Source organism: Bos indicus x Bos taurus, chromosome 22 (assembly GCF_003369695.1).
Source record: "Bos indicus x Bos taurus breed Angus x Brahman F1 hybrid chromosome 22, Bos_hybrid_MaternalHap_v2.0, whole genome shotgun sequence".
Classification (NCBI taxonomy): domain Eukaryota; kingdom Metazoa; phylum Chordata; class Mammalia; order Artiodactyla; family Bovidae; genus Bos; species Bos indicus x Bos taurus.
Genome location: NC_040097.1, coordinates 30425367 through 30451346, shown reverse-complemented (window position 1 = coordinate 30451346; position 25980 = coordinate 30425367). Strand labels below are relative to the sequence as shown.

The 25980-nt window shown below is 42.8% G+C and overlaps 1 protein-coding gene across 13 annotated transcripts in view; it reads left to right on the top strand.

Annotated features, from left to right (window-relative positions):
- FOXP1 (forkhead box P1) overlaps positions 1-25980 on the top strand; it is a 627798-nt gene that overhangs the window by 296742 nt on the left and 305076 nt on the right. The window contains exon 1 of one of the 13 annotated variants that reach the window (XM_027523931.1): positions 24942-25016. The exons of the other annotated variants lie outside the window; for them this stretch is intronic. The gene's annotated coding sequence lies outside the window, so the exon portion shown is untranslated. Of the gene's footprint in view, positions 1-24941; positions 25017-25980 lie in introns of those variants that run through there. 13 annotated transcript variants of the gene reach the window in all.

Below are 25980 nucleotides of genomic sequence, written 5' to 3'. Positions count from 1 at the left end.
GACCTTAGCAGTATTGTCGTTAATTGTTTAGGCAACAAATATTTATTGAGTTCCTGGGAGGCTGACTGTGTGTTTGAAATTGAGCTGTGTATCTCTGTCCTTTGTAGCCATTCCCATGTCTAGTCTTTAGATTCGTAGCTTCAGAGAGAACCAAGAAACGTTAGCCTTCTCTAGTCCAGTCTTTATAAGTTATTGGAGATGAAACTAAGACTCAGATAAGGAAAACGATGTTCCCCCATCAATCGTGTAATTGTAGCGATGTTGGGAGTCCTTGTCTCTTTTAATATACCTCTTCCTCCCTTTTATGATATAATATCAAAAAAAAGTGGAAATATTAAAATTTCATTGTTAAAAAGTTCACTGTTAAAAAAAATAGACTTCATGAAAACCAAAATGTATTTTTTATGTGGATGGCCCTTTCTTAAATTTCATTTCCAATGCACTTTCCTTTTTCCAGCTATTGTAGGGAAATTAATAGCCTTTACAAATGTTTAAAAACATGAAATATGAAAAGGATCATCTAAATATGTTTATTTGAGAAAATGTCCACTTTCATGTTCTCTTCCCCTCCTACCTGCTTCCACCTCTCCTTCCCCTTCCTCCTCATCCTTCTTTCTTTTCTTCTGCCACCTTCCTTCTCTTCCTCCTTATTCCTTATAGCCCCTTCCTCTCTCTCCCTCTCTGTGTCCTTTATTTTTATACAAGGATATTTAATGAGTGTGTGTGTAATGTTAAAATGTTTCTGCCAGTTGACAACTAGTGGGAAATGTTTAAATAGTTGAGTATTTTACATAGCATGAGAATTTAGATGGCCACTGTGTCTCTTTCTGACTGGTCATCCCAGTGAGCCACTCCCATGCCACATGTGTTTTTCCAAAGACTGAGACACAAAAAAGAACAGTAAGATGTGTTGGTCATTGTTTTTGAAGTTCAGACCGCATAACTGATTGGAACTGCTTAGCTCTGAAATCTTGTTCCCCCTAGTTCCGGAATGGGATTGACATCCTCTCTTTATTTTCTTAAGTAGGATAAAAATACATAAAGACCAATGTAGAATTGTCATCTGGAAGGGTCATATCACTTCATTAGTTTAATTCTCATAATGTTAGTGGTAATAGAACATAGAATAGACAGTTCTTATGAGCTTCATTTTTTTTTTCTTTTTTCTGATTACGAGTATAAAAACCAACTCACTATAGGGAATTGTAGAAAAGTTGACCAAATAAAAAAGTAAAAGTAATCTAGAATCCTGACTCTGGGAATAACATATAGTTTCTTTTTTCATTTGATGTACATATATTTAACATAACTGCAGTATATAGAATTGTGTATTTTTTTAAGTTTAGCATTACATGGTAAACATTCTCCCGTGTCATGAAGACATCTTAAATGACTGCATACTAATCATTTTTTTGTATATAACAAAATTTCATTCTTCTTCAGTGTTGAGTGTGGGAGTTGTTTCCAATTTTTCTGTAATATGTTACAGTGGGCATATATGTGCAGAAATGTTAATCAGTTTCCATTTCTTTAGATATGGTCTACAGGGGGAAATTTCTTTAGATATATTCTATAGGGGCAAATTCCTATAGGAGAAGTCTTGGAATTGTTACAGATTTTCTATATATGCTGTCACTGTACATTTCAAAATGCACCAATTTGTTCTTCTGCTGATACTGAATGAGAATGTTTATTTCACTGCAATTTTGCCAACACTGAGTTTCAGTATTTTTTATTATTGTCATTTAAGTTGTAGAAGAAAAAAAGTATACCTCATTTTTTCTCTTGTTCAAGTCTGTTGTTGCAAATGAAGTCTAGAAGTTTTGTTTCTTGAGACTTTATATTTCTTCTTTTAAATTTTCATAGCTTGGGAATCAGTCAGGGTTTGTAGGAGTAGGGATGGGGAATCCAAGGTGCTGGGCAGCTAGAGAAGGGATCCTGTCATTGGAATGTTACTTGACCATTGGTTCTTATGCCAGAATGTACAGAGTTAGTTCACCAAGTGCTGTGTTGTAGCTTAGATCTGAGTGTAAAATACTGTAAGACCAGACCATTGGCATTCTGATGCTCCGGAAATCCCGTGGAGAGATCTGGGGCTCACAAGCTTTTCAAAAACTTTGATGCTCTGAGTTTATTCCTTTATTCCGTAAATAATTATTGAGTACTTACTGATTCCTGGAGGTACTGGGGACAGCAGGGAATATTTGGTAAACCAAAAAAGGAAACTTCTTCTGTGAATGAGGTGGATATACCTCACTGATTAATGGTGAGCACAAATTGACAGATCTGTATAAAGGACTCAGCACAGTAAGAGCAACTAGCTGCTGCTCATCTTACTGTTTCTGCTAATGCTCTGGTATCATCAGCATCTCACATTAAAAACCACAAAACAGTGTTCAGCCAGGTCCTATCTCCAGCCCCCTTATCACACATCGGATAGTAGGGCCTGTATTCCCCAGCCCGTGAAGCTTCTGTCCATTTCTTTTAGTCCCTTCACTCAGTGTACTAATATCTTCCAGGTGCTTGGTTCCAGAAGTTTCCAGAGAAGCATGGCTGTGTCCAGCTAAACAGTAAGATTCTGGGGACAGCCCCAGGGGCTTCAGGGAGCCCCTCCCATTTCCCGCAGTTTAGTAGGAATGTTGCCGACAGTTGAGCTGCAGAAGGGAGTGGGGCGGTGGCAGTTACACCCCGTGCCCCGGGTGTTTGCTCTGTTCGTCTGTAAGCCCAACAAGCTGGTTCTCCTCAACTCTGAATCTGCAGATTAAAAATAAATGCGCACACACACACATACATACATACACTCCTCCTCCTCAAGACTTGCCACACTCAGGGCCGGTGGAGGACAGGCTGGCCCCAGGCCAGGACCACTGGGCCCTCCTTTGGCTTTCCCCACTGCCCAGAGCGCCCTTGGAACCTGTGCTCCTGTCTGGGTGCCTGCTGGCTTGCTGTCATCATTGGTGCAAAACATGACCAGTTTTAAATGGAAAAAATAAACATTTCTGATGCTAAAGTGAGGAAGGGGTAGCTCTTTGTTTCAAACCAGTATGTCCCCCCACTCTCACCGCCAAGAAGCGCGGTTTGGGAGAGGCTGTGTCTGACTTAAGATGTGTCAATTCTAGGGCCTGTTTCTGACTTGCTCGCTCATAGGTTCCCACAGGGGACAGTGAAAGGCCCATGAAGATCACAGAAAGGACCATTGAGTTAAGTGTTCCTTTTTAGAGTTCTGCACTTAGGCCCTGTCCTGCAACTTTTCAGCTTTGTGATGTTGATAAATACCAGATCTTTCCAAGCCTTTTTTTCCCCTTCCTTATCTAAAAAAATAGGGACTAAACTAGTACCTCCCTTGCTGAGGTAGTTGGAAGATAAACTGAGTTGCTGCAAGTTACAAGTTCTTAGAGCAATGCTTGGTATATAGCAAGTGTTCTGTAATGTCAGCTCATTTTTACTGTGAGCATAGTGCATGGAATGTAGTAGTAGGTTGTTAAGGATGTTAATAATTTTTCTCTAGATTAATTTTTAAAATAATGAGAACATTTTTAGATGTCTGTTTTTATCAGGGAGCATAGTGGAAATAGGAGTGAAATAGGCTTCCTAATACCTTCCCTTGGTCCCAAAGAGAAAAGAAAAGCAAAATCTTTAAGGTCCTTCTTAGAAGGAAATGGTTTCTGAGTATTTCAGCGTAGCAGTATAAAAATCATCATCTCCTTCTCATCTCTCACTTGGGATCCACAGGTGAGGAATGGGGCCATTTGAAGGGATCCACCCAGCTGATTTTTGTAGGTTTGGAAGCAGCCTCTTAGCTACACTGCAGCTTCCATCTAAGTGTTACAGTTTTCTAAGTCCAGGCCATAGACACCCAGATGGTCCTGAGTTCACATGGAGAGATCTGGGACCCACAAGCTTTTTGAAACCTAAACCGTGTGATCAAAATAGTGTGAAAAGATGTTCCAGGGCTGTGCTGAGATTCATTGTCTCAGGCGTGATTTTATTGTAGACGTTAAATATGGAGACTGCATTAAAGGAGCCTTAGGCTCGTGTCCCCAGCACTTCACACTGAGCAACCTCTGTAGACACTGCCCTGAGTGTTCTCTGTGTCCGTGACCAGTGAGAAAGAGGGAAGGGAGAGGGGGAAGAGGGTGTGCAGGGCAGGGACCAGGAATTCCTGTCTATCTGGGAGAAAGTGAACTTTCCAGCTACTTAGATGTGGGAGTGGAGGCTTGGCTGTTTGGAATACACTTGGCTGGAATGACCTTGACCCTGCTAGGGCATGCATGTGTGCCCGTCTCTGTGTGTGTGTGTGTGTGTGTGTGTGTGTGTGTGTATAGATGTGCACACAGGGGAGATGGTGGCAAGCCCTTTTCCTGAAAACTCCAGAATCTGTCATTTTTAGCACAGATGTGGGAGGTTACCACAAGGGCTGCCTTGTGTTCTTGACACCTGACGAGCGGTTCTCTCTGTTCCTTTAAACTTCGTACAGTTTGATTTTTCTGTACTTATACATGGTACTTCTCATAAAAACAAAGAGTAAGAAAAACCAAAGTGAGAAAGTAAATATTACTTCATATTTACCCCCAACCCCCACCCCAGGATCAGGGCCTGGACCACTTTGGAGACAGTCCTTCTAAACATCTCTCTCTTTCCTTGTTTGTTACTGAACACACCTGGGCTGTCCAGTTTGGTAACCAGTTCCCACCAGCAGGTCTGGAGCAGTGAAATGTAGCTAGTCTGAACTGACACATGCTGAAAGTGTCATAGCCACACTAGATGTTGAAAAATGAGACTGTAAAATATCTCTTAAGTTTAGATATTTCTTACATGTTGAAATGATAGTATTTAGATATATTGGATTAAATAAAATATACTATTAAAATTAATTTGCTCCATTTTACTTACGAAAGGTACCTACTAGAAATGTTTAAATTACTTTTATGGCTCATAGATTATACTCCTCTCTGGCAGTTGGGGGCAGGCACATGATAGTTTTAATAAAATAATGCTACATTTTCCCTACTTTTTAAAATATGAAAATACGTTGTCAACATCTTTCTGTAGAAATTGACATATGGCAGCATTATCATCACCTTGTAGCTGTGTGTCAATATATCATGGTTTATTTAACCTGTCCTACTTTGTTGAATGCATAGAGTTGTACACAGTGGTGCTGGTGATCAAGCATGTATATTCATTTTTGCAAGCCCATCTGATTATTTCCTTAGTATAGGGTGTCCCAACTAGAGAATTGTGGGCATTTTGGTCTGGATCATTCTTTGCTGTAGGATACTTTGTTATCCATTGTGGGATGTTTATCTGCCTTCCTGGCCCCCACTCACGAGATGTCAGCAGCACATCTGTCCCTGTTTGTAGCCCCTTCCTACCCCCACATGCGACAATCAAAAGCATTCCTGGACATCGCCATGGGTCCCCTGTGAGGCAAAACCGCCCTAGGTGAGAAGCACTGACACAAAGCAAAGTACCAGACTGAGAAATGCTAGATTGAAAGTATACGTGTTTAGATAGATTGATAGACATTGCTATATATTGAAAATGTTATATCTGTTTTCAGTTGTTTTCTTAGAAGAATAATATCAGTTTATATATCTATCAAGAGTAACAGTGATCCTCATTAAATACCTGTAAGACATTTAAGAAAGAAGAGCTGTGTATTTGTTAATTTATTTGTTGGCAGTTTGTTTATTAGCTTTATTTAATAGCCTTCCTGAGAGGAGCTCTTGTAAGGACCATCAAGGAGGCAGTCTAGGTGTTTTCTGTTGGAGGCCAGCTTGGCAATGAGATTCTGCGGCCCATTATAGCTTAGCTTAGCATAATGTACAGGGCTTCTGTGCTCTTAAAGGGATCAAAAGTGGTAGAAGGTCAGAGAGAAAATCTCCTGTTGCTTTGCAATTTAGGACTTTTCCTTACAGTGAGAAATGGGAATAATAGTAAATGATGTAATAGTCATAGCTAATTATTGAATATTTGCTACATGTCAGGTGCTGGGCTAAGTGTTGTTACATGTAATTTTATTTAAACTTCAGAAAAACCTGGCTTTTAGGTAAATGCCACTGTTTTCACCAGATGAAGGAAAATGGGCATAGAGAAGTGGCCAGCCGTCAATCTGGCATGCCCGAGGTCACAACCTTACAATGTGGTGTGGCCAGGATGTGAAGTAGGCAGTCCAGGTAACCGTACTATGCATTTATTCACTCTTCCAACACATATTTGAGCTTCTCCTATGTGCCAACACAGGGTTTTTTTGCTGAGTTTATAGGAGTGAGCCAAAAACAACACAGTTGCAGCCTCATGCAGACTAATGGGAGCTGATAAAAACTATTCTGATGAGGACTAAGAAATAGAGGTACGTGATGCTTTGAGAGTCTACATTTGAGGGACTTGCCCTTGTCAGGAAGTTCAGGGAGGGCTTCCAGGAGAAATAATGGTTAAAATGAGATCTGGAGAAAGAGCAAAAGGGTGGAGGTTATTGGGGAGCCAAAGAAAAGAAACATCATGTCCCGTGTGTCGAGGTGGACTGTGGTATGTGGAAGGTTCTGGCCATGTGGAGAAGGTGTAGCCTGAGTATGCAGCCAAGGATTGCAGGTTACAGGCAGAATATCCACGGATCTGTGCTTTTAAAAGCAATTTTGTTTGCTTGTGTTTGTAGTGTGGGGTATGGGAGATGGGGTGGGGTGGGATTAGAGGGATGGAGAACATGGTCACATTTGTGTTTTGGGAAGATCATCTGTGACGTCTTAAGAACACGTAGGGGCAGCGGGCAGTAGATACAGAAAACAAGAAAGTGTGCAGTTACTGAGTCTTAACAAATAATGAGCGTTTCTGCCTCACTTATTTATGGATGCATCACAAACTCACCTGAAACTGGCTTAAGCAGCATCCATTGGTGCAGGATACTTCTGTTTGGGGAGGGCTTGTTGCTGTCATTGTTCAGTTGCTCGGTCATGTCCACCTCTTTGTGACGCTGTGGACTGCAGCACACAGGCTTTCTGTCCTTCACCATCTCCTGGAGCTTGCTCAAACTCATGTCCATTGAGTCAGTGATGCCATCCAACCTTCTTGTTTTCTGTTGTCCCCTTCTCCTCCTGCCTTCAATCCTTCCTAGCGTCAGGGTCTTTCCTACTGAGTAAGCTCTTCACATCAGGTGGCCAAAGTATTGGAGCTTCAAGTTCAGCATCAGTCCTTCCAATGAATATTCAGGATTGATTTCCTTCTCCTCTGCGGGGCTTAGCAGGGGTGGTTTTTCTCTGCTCTGTGCGGTGCTGACTCAGGAGTGCATTCACCTGGGAGCTTAGCTTTGACTGGAACATTCAGCATGGCTTTCATGTCTACACTTGACACTTGGCCCTGGCCATGACTTGGCTCTCAGGTTGACTGCACCATCATGATAGACTTAGCATGAAATAGGACACTGCCAGGTTTCTCAGGGTCTAGGCCCAGACCTGGCATAGCACTAGTCACTCCTTTGCATTTGTCAAAGCACTGCCAGTCCACGCTCAAGGAGACGAGGAAAAGATTCCATACTCTTGATGGGCATGTGCACACAAGACGTGTGTTGCTGTATGCCAGGCACAAATCGAGACCCTGAGAACAGAGCTCTGTAGGCCCTAGGCTGCATTCCCGCTGGTATGGCCTTACAGAGGGAGACAGTAAGCATATAAACTAGAGCAGTGTCAAGTTTGGGTTGGAAACATCTTTGGTTGTTCAGGTTGGAACCACTTTCATTTATGTTGTAGACTGAGTGTTTGTGTCCTACTCAAATTCATGTATTCAGTCCTTCCACCTGATGTCATAGTGTTTGGAGGTGGGAACTTTGGGAGGGGTGAATGTGTCATGGGGGCGTGGAGCCCTCTTGAATGAGATTAGTGCCCTTTAAAAGAGATTATCAGACAGATCTGTCACCCTTTCCTACCATGTGAGGACATAGAAGATCCTTTCTGAACCAGAAAGTACATCCTCCCCAGGCACCAGTTCTGCTGACACCTTGATCTAGAATTTCCCAGGCTCCAAAACAGAAATTTCTGTTGTTTATAAGCCACCAGGTCTATGTTATTCTATTATAGCCACCTCAGTGGACTAAGATAGTGTGTTTTTTCTTTCCTGTAACCAGAGAGTTCAGAAATTCTTGCAGGAGCAAAACTGAACCCATGGACTGTCTTTGGAATTGTGTAGTAGTTACTCAGAAACATTTAGGCTTACCATGTGCTCTGATATTTCGTTCAGAAAATATCACTGCTGGAGACCATGTGGGGAGAAAAAAGTAACCCTATAGCTTAGAAAAGAGAGAGTATTAGAAAGCAGCCAAGTATCATTGCTCCATATTTCCTCACAAGTCTGAGGAATTTGCTTTTAAAAATAAATGTGTATTTCATAATGCACCTATTTGATTTCTCTTTAATCATTGGCTTTTTTTATGTTTGCTGATTTTTTAGGCTTGCTAATTTGTGCTGTGTCTACCCATCATTTTTGCAAATTAGCAAGGTTTAACTAGAAATGAAAATGTCAAAGTTATTATATTATTTAAAATTAAAGAATAATTAGACTGGAGGAAAACAGGCTGAAAGAATACTCCAAGCTATGTTAAAGGTGGGAAAAGACATGGGGAAAATGCAGAAAGAATAAGTGTGAGAGGATGGGGGACCACTTGTCCTACTTCCAGGGACCTAGACTTATGATCACACCACATGGAGCTCCAGGGACGTGGAGTGGACTCAGAGCCCTCACATATACCATCGGCGTAGGCCAATAGCGTTTTCTAACAGGTCTATAAAATACATTAATTGTTTACAAACTGGTTGGCGAAATATTTTACCAGGTACTTTGGGATATTCTGCAGAGACTCTTAGCTGGTATTCCAGAATTGTGCTCTTTTTGTTTCCAGTGTTTCTTGGGGGCATCTGAGCATCTGATCCTATCAGATGGAAGCCAGGAAAAGGAAAGTGTCGGTAGAGGGTGTGTGAAAGGTGATGGGGATTTATTTTTCCAACTGGCAGGGTTGCAGACTCTTAAGTTTACACATGTAGTAGTAAAAATCAGCTGTTGCTTCTTGGGATTTATATTCACCCAGCTGATCAAAGGCCTGTGTACAGGCAAATAACTTGCAGCATTGTTGTGAGAGCAAAAGCAACGGAATTCCCTCAGTGTTTGACAGGAGATAAAGAGTCTATGGTCTGTGCATGGGGTGAGGATGGGAAATACACGGGGACTGTGCTCTGCAGCTAGCAAAAAAGGAGGCAGACCTGTATGTGCTCATGTGGAAATATCTCTAAAATATCTTAAGTGACTTGAGGGTAAATATGCTAGTCTTTGGGTAGAGGGCAGAAAAAAGATATACACACAGAATGCTATTATTGTGTCTATATAGAATATTTTTGGAAGAGAGAGACAAGACATTGGTAACACTGGTTGTCTTTGGGAAGGGAGATTGGTGGTTGGCACGGATGGAATTTATAGTCCCTGTTTACCCTGTTTGTGCTATTTGATTACACACGTGTGAGGTGATGCCCTTTTGAACATAGTTGTTCCAGGATGCCAAAGTGTTACTACCTAAAGGGCAGCAGGCCCTGCGAGAAAGGATCAGATACTGGGTTTTGATGATATTTTTTTAAATCTTTGCTTTTAGTAAATGTGAAAATCAGGTGTGATTGCTGATTGATTTCAAAACCTAGTGATAAGAAACCGTTGATTCAGCCCAAATCAACCACGTCCTCACTCTGGATTCCCAGCTCTGCATGGTTTGTCACATGTATAATGCTTGTTTGTGTTATCGACTTCTACTATTTAAGTATCTTATAGAGTAGTTGTTGTGTTTTTTTTTAAAGTTGCATGTTGCTAAGATGCTGCCTATCCATACAGACTTAAGCAAAAGGAGACTGCATTTGACACCATAACTGAATAGACCTCTTGAGGCTCAATCTAAGCCCTAAAGCCTCATCTTTATATTTCTCATGTCTCCCCTCCGCTTTCTTCTGAATTGACCCCATTTGTTAATGGGACTCCCCTTCCTGGGAGGTGAGTACCCCCCTGTAGCTCCATCCTTGCAACCTCTCAGCTCCCAGGGCAGCAGGGAAGGTCTCTCTGGGTGTCTGCTGCTGCTGCCAAGTCACTTCAGTCGTGTCCGACTCTGTGCGACCCCAGAGATGGCCCCCCCTAACCCTAACCCTCAGGCATTTGTTCTCAAGCCTTCTTGTGGTTCCAGTGCTTCTGTGGGGGTGGGGATGGGGATGGAGGTTGGGTGGGGATGGGGATGGGGGTTGGGTGGGGATGGGGATGGGGGTTAGGTGAGGGTGGGGATGGGGGCTGGGGATATTGCAGGTTGATTTGCTTTTGGCAGTTTGGTTGAAACTGATCAATACCAAGCTCCTCCTCTATTCCTGATTCTTTCGGCCTGGAGACACTAAGATGAATAAAATTCTTGCACAGGTTTTGGGGAGTTTACACCCTGTTAGGGAAGGTACAGAAGCTCATGTGGGAACCCTTTCTGATGTGAAATGCTAGACTCAAAGGAATTCTGAGGCGGGCTCATCTCTGCCTGGGAATATTGGTGAGAGACTAGTGAATGAGGTGACCCTGACATGAAGCCTTCTGTGGGAAGAAGTTTTGCGTGCAGACAGGTCCGAGAACGAGGCTGAAGGCATTCCAGTATAAGATGCCAGAGAGCAGACAGTTCTAATTTTCATCAAGTTCTGCTTATCAGGCTTCAGAATGGCCAGTGCACCGTCTTCTTGTCATCTTGAGGCCACCCTCACCAACCTGCATCAGACCTTCCATAGTAAGCACTCATCCTTAGAATATTGCAACATTTTATTTCTTTGCCCTCATTTGGCAGAGACATTTCTTACTCTGCGTGTTACTTACTTCTGTCTTTTCCCCAGATCCCTTTTTTCGCTTATTGTCTTGGCCACACAATTAGTGCCCTATTGTCAAGCAGTAGTTCCCCGTCTAGCAAACGGTTTGCATTTCAAGGACAGACTTTGTCATCAGAAACTTTGTTCCCAGCTACTGCAGTCATACAGGCAGTGTCGGGCTTCGTTCAAGGAAGACTGAAGGGCTGTGGATTCAGCAGGAAAATATCAGCCAACTTTTGTGCTAGGAAACACAGTGCAGTAGTCTTGAACCTTACAAAGGCAAGGAGATCAGAGGAGAGAGGAAAGCAATGTGATTTGTGGCCAACGTAGTCAGGAGGAAGGGAGATGGCCTGGGCATGTATCAAATCAATAGGGTCAAATTTTGTTACGATGGTTTGAGGGTCAGGCACTTGGGGTGAGCCAGGTGTGCATGAAGGAAGATCATGGCAAGTGGGAAGCAAAGCATCATTTGATGGTTGGTCCTCCCGGTGCATCCCAGCACCTCATGGCAGATAATTCTGGGATCTGAGCTTGAGCACAGCTCAGTCTTGGACCTGAGTGGATTCTCTCTTGTCCTTCTCACAGACCTGAATCTGGCCATTCTTAGGGGGATCACATAAGTCCAGAAGGATGTGCACCTCACCATCTCTGTTTCTTCTACAGCAGAGGGGATCAAATACCACATGCACGCCTGCTAAGTTGCATCAGTCGTGTGCGACTCTGTGACCCTATGGACAGCAACCTACCAGGCTCCTCTGTTCCTGGGATTCTCCAGGCAAGAACACTGGAGTGGGTTGCCATGTCCTTCTCCAATACATGCATGCATGCTAAGTCACTTCAGTCGTGCCCAACTCTGTGCGACCCTAAGGACCACAGAGGGAGGCAAATCTGTACCCATGGGTGTGTGGCTTTCCATTAGTCTTCATCTGTATTGGGTTCTAATTTGTATTTAGTGAGAATGGAGGAGACTCTGCAGGGCCGAGGAGCCGAGCAAGTTCCTTTCTGCAGGTACTACATCTGCCAAACCAAGGAAACCATGGCCATGAAGCAGTTGGCTCCACATTCAGAAGTAAACTAGAACTGAGCCCTTCCTCAGCAGTCTGGGAAATGACACCCTTTAAAGGGTATCAGCCTGAAAGTTGGGAAGACTGTCCTCCATTGATGCCAAACCCTAGGTACAAAATGCACCAAGATAAGCCCTTTAATAATGGACAGAGTTCTTCACCTCAGAGAGTTGTCAGAAGCTGACAGTGTAAGTGTCTTCTCTTTGGTATAGCACTTGAGTGCAGCTTATTAAGATCAGAGGGTTTGTTGATCAGTGGGAATGAAGGATGTAGGGGGAGTTTCTGGTTTTGAAGGGGAACAAGGCATGAACACCTGTGTGAGAGAATGAAACGGGTGGTGGGCATTAATGTGGAACACAGACATGGTAACTGCCAGGTCTTCTCTGCTGTTCCTCAGGACTCTCATTGCTGCTTGTCCCCCCGCCCCCCACCCCACCCCCACCTTGCATATTGTGAGAGCCCTGGAGTCGAGGACCAGATTGGTTTTTGTTTGCAGCTGTCGGATGCAGTCTTTTTACTTAGCTCATGTGGACAGTGTGGTTCATTCACCCATGATGCTGAGGTAGGAGCAAATTATGCATATTATTTTTCACTGTTACATAAATTTTCCCCTGTGATATATTTGTCAAGGTTTTTATTCATCACTGTCATAATTGGGAGACTCTATTGCACAAAAAAAAACCCCATTATTCACTGTGTATAGAATGTTGTCTGATACAGTACCGCCTTGTTCAGGGGTTATTTTGGGGGTGTATTCCTTATCTTAAAGTCACTCTAAAATCCCAGTGGGTAGAAAACTTGTCTTTTAAGAATCTTTTGATTCCTGATCTAGAATATATAATAGGTGCTTTATAACTGATGATTTCCCCAGTGAGACTCCTAGGCTTCCTTGAGTACAAGAACAATGTGTTAGATGTATTCATCTCCCTTGTCCAGGTCCCACACATAGTAGGCCTTGTCTTAGAGGCAGAAAGAACCCTTAGAACTGCAGTGTTAATGAGGCAGACACCTAGTAAGACGATGCTCCTGTAACGATGCCTGGCTTTGGACTTAAGCCCAGTGAAAGCACATTAATGGATATGAGTTTTTCTCTGTATGGGTTTTCCTCTTTGTCTCCTTTCTATTTTTTGGTCCATGAGCAGGCTCGCTCTCTCTGTGGGGAAGCCGCACAGCTTCAGTGAGTATAAATGTTACAGCCGCACGTGGAACATAGCCCCAGAGATAATCACATGTACCAGTGATCTGTCAGTAGATTCTATTACATGTGTGGGTCTTTTATCAAAGGAATTAAGTTTTCTTGATATGTTAGAAAATAGTACTTTTTTGGCCATCTCTGGAATGGATGAATTGATGTTTTGGGTACCTATCTAGATTGACAGCTTGCTTCCCCCCCCCACCTCTAAATTTTGGTAATTCTGGATTTGAGTATATTCTTTCTTAAGTTGCATTTTTAAGTGATCACACTTTATTTGTGGACAGTAATTCTTTCTTTTTCCTAAAAAAGAAGTCAACCATATCCTTGCACTTTTTTTTCAAAAAATCTGTCTTTGAGAAGCGCTCATCTGTTTTTTTTTCTTTCTTTCTCTTTCTCATTCTCCTACATTTGTATTTGTCGAGAAAGATCCTCAGATGCATTTCTGTTTGAAGAAAGTATTCCGTAAATAGATGGGTGCAATAGAATTACCACTTTATGTCTTGAATTTGGGAGAATATTACTTGCCTCTTGTCACCTTTAAAACTCCCAGAAAAAGTTGAAGATGAAATGTGACAATCAGGGGAAAGTTATTGGCCAGTTCAGCAATACACCCAGACCCTCTGATCTGGGCTTCCCTGTTCTGTGAGAAAACAAAGATCCAACCAGTCACAACACACTGGGCCCCATCCCTGCTAAGACCAGGTACCAAGATAAAGCTCTCCTCCTCCTCCACTGTTCAGATGGAATTTCCATTCATTGAAAGCATACATCCTTTGCATGATATTTTACTCTCGTTTCCCCTCTGGGGGTAAACCTTTACTTGGCGCCTTCCCTCTTCTGAGGTACGATTGACTTTTTAGGGCAGGTGACAGTTTGGGGGGTGATTATTCCACTCCTCCATTCCTGTGGCTCCAGCAACTGCCAAGTCCCAGTGCCACTTTGATTAAAAAAACATCCAGAGCTGCTCGCCTCTGTTGCCTCTGTCTGCCTTGTCTTAGAGGCACATCATTTTTGCACATCAGTATTAACAATTCAAACATCCTGAAATGCTAATAGCACTAGTAAGCTTTTAATTCCATGGAATTTATTGCTTGCTGTATTTCTATGAATTTATAACGCTTTGATTCTTAAGAGCCCCATTTAATCAGTTTTGCCTGGCACCGAACATAATAAACAACTTGCCGGTGAAAAAGTGCCACTTGGGGGAGGCTGCTAACAAGGAAGTTAAATGCCTCTGCCACTAGCAGTCTCTTCGCTGTATTTTTCATGAGCTGTAATGTACTTTGCTGGCTTCTGAGCGGTGGTTAAACGCTGGGACAAACGCATCCCCACTCTCACACTTAGAAGCTCAGACTTCGCTGGGTGTCACTGCAGAAAGCCCAGAAGAAAAGTCATGCTTTTAGCCTTATTTTTCCTTTCTCCTCGAGCTTAATGGTTTTCTAATACTTTTTCATTATCTTTACCTTAATCTCTAGGCATATGATTTATGGACAGGAATGGGGAGGGATATCAGTGGGCAAAAACAATCATTAGAGGCTGTTAAGGAACATTTATTGTTTATTTGGCTGCCTGTCTATAAAAGTACACATGATGGCCCTAATAGCAAAATATCAAATTATCAAGTGCTTTAAAGCAGAAAATGTCATTTGTTTCTCAAAACTGCACCAACTTTATATAATTGCCCTTTTAATTATCCCTAGTGGCCCATGAAATTTGCAAAATAGAGCATCAAAGGTTTGATTTACTTACATGTTGCACTTTGGTGGGATTCTTAATGAATATTGTTTAGTACTAATGCTGGGATGAAATTTGTAAATGTTTATAGTGAGGGACTTAGAAGCGGGTGGGAGCCTAGTCGTGAGACCGAATCAACTGAGTTCCCCATAGGATGAACTGTATGGCCACATTCTTGGACCTGCTTTTTGAAAATTTCTTCTTAGAGTGGAATTTTATTTCTAATCCAGGTCAAACGAACATGCATTAAGTTCAGTTTTGCCCTTTCGTTTTTTCCCTGCCCCATTAAGTGATGATCTCATTGTTACTTTCGTAGGGCCTTGGAGGGGTCCTTTGTTTGTTTCCTGGAAATCTTGAATCGGGATCAGTTGTTTCTTCAGAAATGGCAGTCTATAAGATGATGTTCAGAACTGGATCTCTAAAAGCTCATCTTTTGGAGAAGATTTTTGCAGTTGTAGATCTGCGAGCTGATTTCTGACTGAGATTTGGAGCCCGGAGTCCACGCTGAGTTTGAGGCCTCTTGGGATTATTTTATCTTCTTTCTTGGAGTATGTGTGCACTGTCATGTGCCAATAAATGAAGCAAACAAACCACGCTGAGTAGCTGTGCGCCCAGCAGGGGTCTGCCTGGATGGCAGCTCTGCAGCGTACATATCCACCTCTCCGCGTTCGGTCACCTGCCCAGATTTTTGTCTTCAGTCTGCAGACATGAAACACAGGGCTACATCTTGGGTAATAAGAGAAGTAGTGATAGAGGACAGCGATAGGGAGACCCTGGGATTTGATTGCAGGCTGGTTCTCTGGGCTCAGGAAGCTCTCTCAGCTCTCAATGATAGAGATATTAAATAATCCTGGTGGCAAGGTAGACACCTGTGGAGTGTCACTCGTTAGGCGTCCCCAGGTTGACAGCACACCAGTGATAACCACCCGATGGGTGTGGCTGCCTCCTCGCATCTCCCTGGCCTGTTGATGAGCATGTCACAGGGACAGGATCAGGAGACTAACAGAAGTCTACAAGATTACATCTCTTATTTCCCCTTTATCCACCTGACCTGTCACTCGGTCGGAGGGGCTGGCATGGCGAGTCTCCAGCAAACTCTGTTGGTTGTTGCCTGGTAACTTGTTCCTCTCAGAGTGCTGGCTAAAAGATGTGTCCTCTCCATATCTGCCTGGCATGGAGGGGAAGAAGAGCAGTTTTAATTACTTGGCTCATCGTTTTTGAGGGGTGCTTCCTGACCCTTCCCCACCTCTCCCAGGCTTCTGGGGCTTTCCCAGTCCTTCGGAATCTCTGAAATAGTGTTTGTAGATTTCCAAGCGCCTCGGGGGTACTTAGTCTTAAGTCCCTGTGATGTGACTGTACCAGCTTTTCAAATTACTTTCTGCCTCCTTCATCTAACTGATGGCAATTTAGAAGCTGAAATAATTTCAGATTTATTACATTGCAGGCATTTCTCAACAATCCGTCAGTCCCATCTACCAGAAGTAGTCCTCTCTGCCTGCTTCGACGTCTTTTGTCTTCACAGTGGCATCCCCGCCCGTACCCATTGTCTCTTTTGCAAATTGTGCCTCTATTATTGCTTTTAGCTGCACGACCTTGTCCTTCCTTCTATAATAGTTGTTGTGTTCTGTCCTCCGCATCAGCCAAGTGATTTGTACATCTGATGTTTCCATCTGCATATGCAGTTCTGTGTGCAGTCACCTTGCAGCCCCCTTTGGGCAGATGTCTGTGTCTTTCTGTTGCAGATGGTCCCAGAGCAGCTAGATGTTGGTCTGTTCCCTTTGGTTTTCCTTCTGGTTTCTCTTCATCTGAATCTACTGTACATCCCTTAGCTGTGTGTTTAGTCACTCCGTCATGTCTGACTCTTTGCGACCCCATGGGCTGGAGCCCACCAGGCTCCTCTTGTCCATGGGGATCCTCCAGGCAAAAATACCAGAGTGGGTTGCCATGACTTTCTCCAGGGGATCTTCCCAACCCAGGGATCAAACCCAGGTTTTCCACATTGCAGGCGGATTATTTGCCATCTGAGCCAGAGGGAAGCCCGTACATTCCTTTAAATGTTTCTAATATTGTGTCTCTTTCACACACATGTTTGAAAGTAGGATCTCTTTGAAAGAAAGAAAACCTGGACGACTTTTATTGCTCCAGGGCCCGTGATGTACATGTACATAATGCAAATACAGATTCAGGATATTTCCCTTATCTTTTTAACGTTTACATTAAGTAAGTTAATGTTTGCACATGCACACAACATATAATGCATATGATATAATAGGGGGACTCACATGATTTATCCGAAGTACTACTTATGATGTGTTCAGATGATATGATCCAGTCAGGGTGCTGAAGATTAGATTTCTTTGATGAAGGATTGGATTCCATCCTGTCTTGGTGTCTCTGTCACTGGAGGTTAAATCTCATTTGGAGAGAACATTAAAAGCCCAAATTTGTGACCGTTTGCGCATGTGAGTCACAGACTAGCTGACTCCCTTACCTTTTCTCCCGATTTTCACCATTTCAGGCACCTTAAATGCTCCTTCCTCCTCCTTCCTTCCCTGTGTTTCTGCCTCTGTCTGTCCTTGCAGGTCTAATAAATTCTTCCCTGTTGTGAAAATGAACCACCCTGTGGTAGATTTCACAGCTAGCAGTGTCCCCCTTACTTGGTGCCTTGTTTTGGTCTCGGTGCCATCAGAGTCATTCCTTCCATCTCCACGGCCTCAACTTTGGTCCCCTCACCTGTTTCCTGAGGTGTGCATTCAACGATTGTGATACTCAGGGTGTGAGCTTTGCTTGTCACTCCCTTCTTCCTCCGTGATTCTGATGAGGTTTTATCCTCACATGTTTGGCACTTTGTTCTCCATTTCCTTCGTTCTTTATCAGTTTTTTTTTTTTTTTTTTCTGGACTAAGCCCAGCAGTGCATGTGCTCATGCTTGTTGGTATAAATCATCATTGTGCCGTGAACAAACTCACAGGTCACTGGGACAAGAGCTAGCCTGCCAGCCCCAGTCTGCTACTTTTCTGCTACGTTGCATGTTTTCTCTCCTCTGCCTCTTTGAGAGATACAGGGACAGACAGACAGGTTACTTGCCAAGTCACCTAGTGTCTTAGGTTTTTGATTCACATTTGGCTATTTCCTCCTAGAGGAAATCCTTTTCGTTGACTCTTGGGACTGCAGCTGAGTTAATGGATGAGTAAGTATAAGCAGAGGGTGCTGCCTATGTTATAATAGATTTGGCTCCAGTGTTACTCCCAAGGGTTTTCTGGAGCTCAGAGCCTTTTTTTGTTTTTTGTTTTTTTTTTCCTCTTCAGTTTTCAGGTCTTCTTTGATATCAGGGAGGTGAAATATCCCTTCAGAATCTTTCTTATTTCCTGGACTTTGTCTCCCAGCCGATTTTTCTTCTGTTGTGGCAGGTCCCTAGCACAGCCCTAACACAGTTCTCTATAAACGTGGCTGATCACATTGCTTTTGAACAAAATTATGGTGGTGGTGGTGGTTAGACCAAAGAGAAGCAGTCCAGAAACTTCTTGAGAGAGAAAAGAAAGCAGAATTTTTCTCCTCTTCCTCTGTTTCCTTGCCCACTTTTGGATTCCTGGAGTTGGAGCTGATGCCTCACCGAGTAGGGTGGGTCTTGCCTGAAGCTTATGGAGGAGCTTCTGGATGTAGAATTGGTGAGGTGTGGAGTTTCTGAATCGGACGAGCCGGCTCTGCGTCCTCGCTCAGCACGTTTCATTGTGTCATTCTGTGCAAGCTAGACCTCTGTGCGCTTTTCTTTCCTTATCTGTAAAATAGGGAAAACTACCCATTTTTTGAAAGATGCTATGCAAATAAAATGCAGTAACGAACGTAAAAGCAGTAGATCAGAACCCAGTGCATGAAATGGCACAGTTATTTTTGATCTTGTTTAGAGTACCTAATAAAATCAGTTGCGTTGTTCTGTAATCCAACTGAAGAAAAGCGTTGTTAACTGTTTACCAGACAGTTTTGTGCTTAGAAATCCAGAGTTAGAAGGCTGAGGATGAGAACACTGGAACCTCCTTGCCCTTCTAATACATTGTTGAGCAAAGCAGCTGAAGAGCAATGAGGGAAGGGTGCCAAAGCAATTAGAGAACCCAATCAGATCCCCTCCAAGTGGCAGTGTTTTCAGAGCATTAGAATGTAAGGTTTGAGCTGATTTCTCTGAAAGGCCCTTCATACCTCTCCATTCCAGATGTGAAAATTTGGGGAATCTTGCATTTCTCATCCTCATTGGACTGCATTCTGGAATTACAGCTTTTATATTTGTTGGTGCTTTACTGTCAAATACTCCATGAATCTTCTGAATTAATGTGTTTTGGAAAACATCACTTACGCTTGCTTTCCTATCACACAGTAGTCTCTTTTCTCTAGAAATCATTCCAGGGCAGTTCTCCAGGACTGTTGGGTGCCCATGGTAAGATGACAGGTGTGGGTGGCTTGACAAAAATTACATTGAAGATTAAATTGTTTATTGGGTAGAGATGCCCCAATGGTTTTTCCTCTTAAAAACCATTGACTGGACTTAACTCACACTCATATGAAAGTGTTAAGTCACAAAAAGATTTTTTTTTCTAGAGAGATGCCTTTTCAAACTCTGGGTTTCCTTTGAGTGTGCTCTAGCTGCTGTTCTAAAACAGTGTTGCAGTGGAGCTTTGAAAAGGAGCTAAATCTCCACCAAGGAGTAGCTGGTGTGTGACTAGCAGCTGGGTGAATGGAGCAGTTTTATGAAGAAACATGGGCAACTGTAACTTTTTTTTTTTAAGTGGGTGAATTTATTTATTTATTTGTTTGTTTTCAATGTATACCTTAAATTTTTTTTTTAACTTGGCTACACAGCATGTGGACTCTTAATTCCCTGACCAGGGGTCGAATTTGTACCCTCAGTTTTGGAAGTGCAGAGTCTTAACCTTTGGACCACGGAAGCCCCAACTGTTACCTTTTCAAACAATTTCCCTAACTCTTCCAGAGTAGGTTAGGTTCCCCAATTACATGTTTATATAGCATCCTGTATTTTCCTCTAGCACTTATAATTATATGTGATTCTTTTAAAAGCTATTAGTATGTTACTATCTCCAAAGATGGCTGATTCCACAAGAGTCAGGAACCGTATTTACTTCTGTATGTCTAGCACATCACGTAGGATCTGGCCCATGGTGGGGCTTGATGTATTGAGTAAGAGAGCAAACGTTTTTATTCTTTACTTACTGGGAATTTTCCATGACTGGCTATGTTGCAATTAGGATTGAATGTGGGTGCACAGAACAAAAACCTAACTATAGTGACTTAATCCAGGGGTTGGCAAGCCTTTTTTGTAAAGAGCCCGACAGCAAATATTGTAGCTTTTGCAGCTTCTTCAGTCTCTGCCACAACTGTCCAGTTCTGCTGCATGAAAGTGGCCATAGATAATGCTTCACTCAGCAGTGGTGACTGTGTGACAATAAAACTTGAGTCAGTCAGGCTCCACATTTGGCCCACAGGCCACAGTTGGTTGTCCCCTGCTTAATCAATTGGAGTACTGGTTGGTGGTGAATTTTGTTTAACACAACAAGTCTAGAAGTCTGGAAGTAGGCCCTCCATGACTGGAGTCCCTGTGTCAGGGGGTCCTCCAAACCTCGACTGCTTCTTGCTTGTCAGCCCCCGTCATCTTTAGCCTAGCACTTCTATTCTCAGCGTCATGAGGTGGCTGCTTAGACATCCAGGGTGTGTTTCCAGGCACGAAAGTGCAAAGGACAAAGACATCCCTTCTCTCCAGATTGTGCTTTTTTGTAAAATGGAATAGATCTTCCTGGATTTGTCTTCTTTGGAAGACATGCCCTTTCTTATATGTCATTGGCCAGGACTGTGTTGCTTGCCTATTTCCAGTGACATGAGAGCATAAAACTGCAGGTATTTTAATTGAGCACGTTGCTGCCCAAACAAAGTTGGGATGCTCGTGCTAGAAGAAGGAGGGTGAGTGAAGTTTGTATAAGCAGCTAGCGAGGTCCACTGGGTATGGGTTTGAAACTGCCTCTCCTTACCCCATCTCCAACCGTCCTTCCCAACTTCATTCTATTCAGGGTTAATTATGTGGTCGCTTCTTGGCCTTTTGGCTAAGATGAAGTGCAGGGTTAATTATGTTATGGATTAAGCATAAGAAGTTCTGGTTAAACGCCTGTTTGGTAGTTTCAAATCTCAGCTCTTCTACTCTGTCCCTCTGACCTTGGTCTCAGGTTTTCTCAACTTTAAAAAGAATAACAAGAGTAGGGCCAACCATAGAGTTGGGAGAAGCCTGAGAAGGTATGTGAAGCATTTAGCCCTGAACCAGCTCATAATATACACCCAATAAACAGTGGCTGTCATCATTAGGACTAATATGAGTGTACAAAAGAGGATTTATCACCACCTACCCTTTATAACACAGATACATTTATTAAAATACAGGAGACCATTAAAGAGTGATAAATATAAGCTTTCCAACTAATATAAAAGTATGAGGAAGGCCTGGGTAGCTCTCTCCATGATCATAGGCATTTCAGAAGATTGGGAGCTTTTCAAAACAAGCCCCAGCCTGATTAGGCAGCAAAGTTTGTAATAAACAACAATAAAACCCCAACTCACCAAGTTCTAACTATGGTTACCCTTGCCCACCAGCTATTGAAATTCCCAGCTTTCAGGATATTTCATAGACTAGGTTCTTTGCTTTATCTCAGTTTTTAAACATATGTAAGTCCCCCTGGGCTGGTATTCCACCAAACAGGAAGTCTGACTCTGTCCAAGACTGAGTTCCCTCTGCTGTGTGTACACAGAAGCAAACTCCAGGCTTTATCTGCCTTCACCCTGACCACAGTGGTTTGGATGAGGTGTTCCGGAGAGCAAGGCAGGTGGAAAATGCTGATCTCGAATGCTCCTTGCTGAACTCTTCCTGATTTTAAAGGACTTTCTTTGGGCGTTTGCTTAGCTCTTTCAACCACTGTGTGACCAGTCCTCCCCAGGTACACTGTGCAGGGTCTGTGTTTTCTTTCCAAAGTCTAGCCCTTTTGTAAAGGGAGTCCCGAGACCATCCAAAAGATCCAGCCTGAGGCTCATTAACCAGGTACCTTTGTAGTGACTCAAGATGTCCCAGGTCACCTCATGAAAGCAAGAACCTTACTGAGAAAAACACTCAGGAGGTTTAGTTCTAAAACCTGTCACAATACTACAGTAATCACCCAAGTGTCATTTTTAAAAAGCAAAAGCCAAGCCTCAAATGAGCAGAGCCCCAGCGGAAATCTCTTCTCCAAATCCATTACACAGGAGATGAGCTGGGTAAATACCAGGGACTCTCCCATTTAGACTCTGACCCTCACTCAGCAAGGGGAGTGATTTGTTTCCCACGTTGGTTCTGTGCCCACCTTTTTGCGAACCTTTTAATTTAAAAGAGACAGTGATTAATGATGCTTTTGATCCACTGACTTTTTTTTTCTTTTAAAGGGCACCCTCTTTCTCTAATACATAAATTTGATGTTGGAAGTATACCATGAGTATAAAAATTATATTGCTTATTTATTTCTCTCTCCCACACCACAGCTTTGACAGTCAAGGTGCAGCCTGGGTTCATAGCTTTCTTAGAGTCTTGGCATTCTATGTCTGATATGTAGTAGACATCTGACAAATATTTGTTGAGTGAACAAATAGAAGAATGAGATAATAAATGTTAGTTACCCATCAAGATGTGTGCAAGGGCAGTTTCAAAAGTATATTTCCAGGTAATGTGTGTATGTGTGTCTTCTTACTGAGAAATGATGAATATTCTGTAGTCAATGCTAATGGGCTTTGTTTTGAACCCGTGATGATCCAGATGAAGGTAGTTCACAGCATCTTTGTGCCTGCCTCCCCTTGGTAACTACAGTGGTCTTTCTTGCCTGGGCTGAATATCAGGCCAAGAGACATAGTTATTTTGAAGTCTGTGAATATTTTTATAGTCGTCGTAGATGAGTTCTCAGAAACACAGCTTTAGTCTACAGAGCATGATAATCTGTCTTGCTAGTCTGTGTTTCTTGTACTGTGGGTATGTAGATGTTGATACCTAAGGAGTGGAAAAAAATATCCTGTCAATCATAGCATCATACCAAACCTTAGCAACTGTAGATTTTGTTGTATTACTTGGGTCCATTTCTTTCAGAAGGAAAAATCTTTTTCCTGGGCTTCAGCCTTTTGCTCAATTTGATGTTTTCTTACTTAAATGTGTGAAACTATAAGAATTGGTCTTAGTTGCAAATTGCAGAACTGGAAGCTAAAGTTGGAAAAAAAATAACCTAAGGTTTTCTTTTGATAGTGTGTTTTATATTGTGTTGAAACTTGGTGATAATTTATAAAAAGTAGCATTATTTATATAGATTTATTAAGTATAGGATACAGAATCAACTGAATTGCGCGTTTTGAGTCATAAGGTTTTTCACAAGGGCCCTACATTACTTTAAAAGGTGTAAATGATACGTTGTGTAACACCCGTCTTATCTTGAACTGTATTATCAGGGGCTCTTTCTGTTTTACCTTAATGTGCTCAGGGAACTCCTGCTTAGTCTAAAAAGATAGCCAAAAGAAAGAAATGCAGTTAATGGTTTAACACATTCCAAACTTTATAAGCAATTTGCACTTAGATGGTGTAGAGTTGAAACCTCATGATTACAGAGAGGTAATATATCTAAATTCTAATTCAGGTTTTACCTCACCTTTCTGGTTATCTCTGCTGTTTAATAAATAAGAAAGTGGACGACTGCTGGCCCCGGATCCTTTTCAAGGTCCTCTCGGACCTCTGGCAGTTTGACGGCCACCTGAAAATGGTGACGTTGCTGCACCTCCAGCGCGCCATCTCCAGTGTGCTTCATCTGCCCATTTCACTCGTTCTCTGTGATCGGTTTCTGCCCTGGGTGGGGCAGATCTCATTTTAAATTTAATGAGACCCAGTGAATCTAACCTGTGTCACCTTCCTATATTGTAGGTGCATTCTTGCTTATATTTTCAGCGTGGGAAAAATGAAAATCAACTGAATTGTACATTTGAGCCTTGAGACTTTTTTCATTTTTTGTAACCACCCATACAGGTCATACCCAAAACCAGGGTCACCTTTTTAATGACTGTTGCCTTGTTGTGGTTTAGTTGTTCAGTTGTGTCCGATTCTTTTGCAACTGCATAGACTGTCGCCTTCCAGGCTCCTCTGTCCATGGGATTTCCCAGGCAAGAATTCTGGAGTGGGATGTCATTTCCTTCTCCAGGGGATCTTCCCCATCCAGGGATGGAACCCATGCCGCCTGCACTAGCAGGCAGATTCTTTACCAGTGAGCCACCTGGGGAATCCCTTTCTTACTATTTATTTTCTGTTGAGTTTCAATCTTATTTTCACCCTAAATCGTGAGTTAAAAATATAGTCCAAATATGATGCAGAAATAACTAAGTTAACTTTGCACTCAGTATTTAGTAACATATGAAAGCTTAGTGAACTTCTATCCCAAAGGGTAAAACACAGACATGGAGAGGAATTGACAGAAATTGACCATTATGTTAATATTTTTTGATAAAACAGCCACGAAGCCCTCTGATGAAAACAAGAACAATCAACCTGGCTTGACAGCCCATTCCCTCATTCATCTCTTCCCTTTGACTTGAGTTTTAGAAAATATCCGTGGCTAGTCCCCTGCTGTCCCTTCCTCACCTTGTCCTCCACCTTCCCTCCCGAACGGGGTGGCTTCTGGAGCCTCTAGCAGGGCTCTCCCCGCCACAGCCCCCACGTTTGCTTTCTTGGGAAGCGGACAGTGTAGGCTCCCTTTTCTTAAAGGACTTGGACATGACTCTCAGGTCAAGTCCTCCTGGGAGACACTGCCCATGGTGTCTGTGGATTCACATGCAGCGCTCAGTGACAAGACGCTGTCTTGTGTATAGACATTTTGTTGGTATGTGGCCACTTTTGTTTGACCGTAAACCTATTTGTGTTAGTTTTTCTTACCATGGGCCCCTTCACAAAGCATCTATTCTATCTGCACAAAGTTGGGAGTTGACTGGACTCACCAATGCCAAAGAAGTCACTTTTCTTTCAACAGTTGGATCCTAGAGTTGGAAACAGTCATTTGGGAGCCTGGGACCTGTTCTTCCTCATTCTTGGTAGACAACCATAAGGAAAACCATCGGAAAAAAGCAGGTAACATTTATGGAGCACGTTGCCTGTGCCAGGAGCCATTCTGGATCCATGATGTCTGTCTTCTCTCTTAGTCCTTATAAAGATGTGTTGCTGTTGACCCTGTTTTATAGATAGTAAAACAAAAGACACAGAGAGGTGAAGTAACTTGCATGGGATCACACAGTCATGCTTTAAGGCTGAGCTCCTGATTTTCACTGACAGGCTTTGGATGATGTGCTCATTCTGTCTGGTGGCAGATCATGCCATTCTTAGGGTTCTTGATGGAAAGGTTTCTCTGTGGTCAAACTCTACTTTGCTGATATGGTCAGTAATAGTTCTGGACCCAGAATCATTTCAGTTTAATAAATGAGTTCCCAGACTTAAAATCTAATAACAACTCCCCTCTTTTCTCATGTCCCCACCCTCACATGCTTGCAGTGAAGCCCTGTTTCTTTAACCTCTGAAGTCTCTCTCTTATTTTCTGTCTTGTCATTGCCTCCTGAACTGTAGGATGGAGACTTGGCTCCTTAGTGTGGCCGTCAAGGCTCTGTGCCTTGGCCCCATCTGTCTGTTGTCTGTTCCTCTTCCCAGGGCCTTGTGGAATAACTAGGTGCCTCTGGTGGGACTGGCCCTCTTCTCGGAGTGATAGACTCCAGCTTGGTCCCTGGCCCTGTGGAGCTTACATCAACCCATTTCTTCTGCCCTGTTGTTGCCCTGCTCTTGAACTTGTGCAGCTCATGTTATTGCTTCCTTTGGCTTTGGATGCCAGTCCTCCTCTTCCCACTCCCACCTCCCCCTGCCTATTAACATCCTACTCATCCTTCAAGGCTTGGCTCAGATATCACTTCTGTGAAGCCTTTTTCAATTGAACCCAGCCTATGTGACTCACTCCTTTGTCTGGGCTCCCACAAGTGTGTGTTTGTATTTCATTATAACCTTTGTTCAAGTCTGCTCTGTAGTTTAGTGCATTCTTTTCAAATTTGAA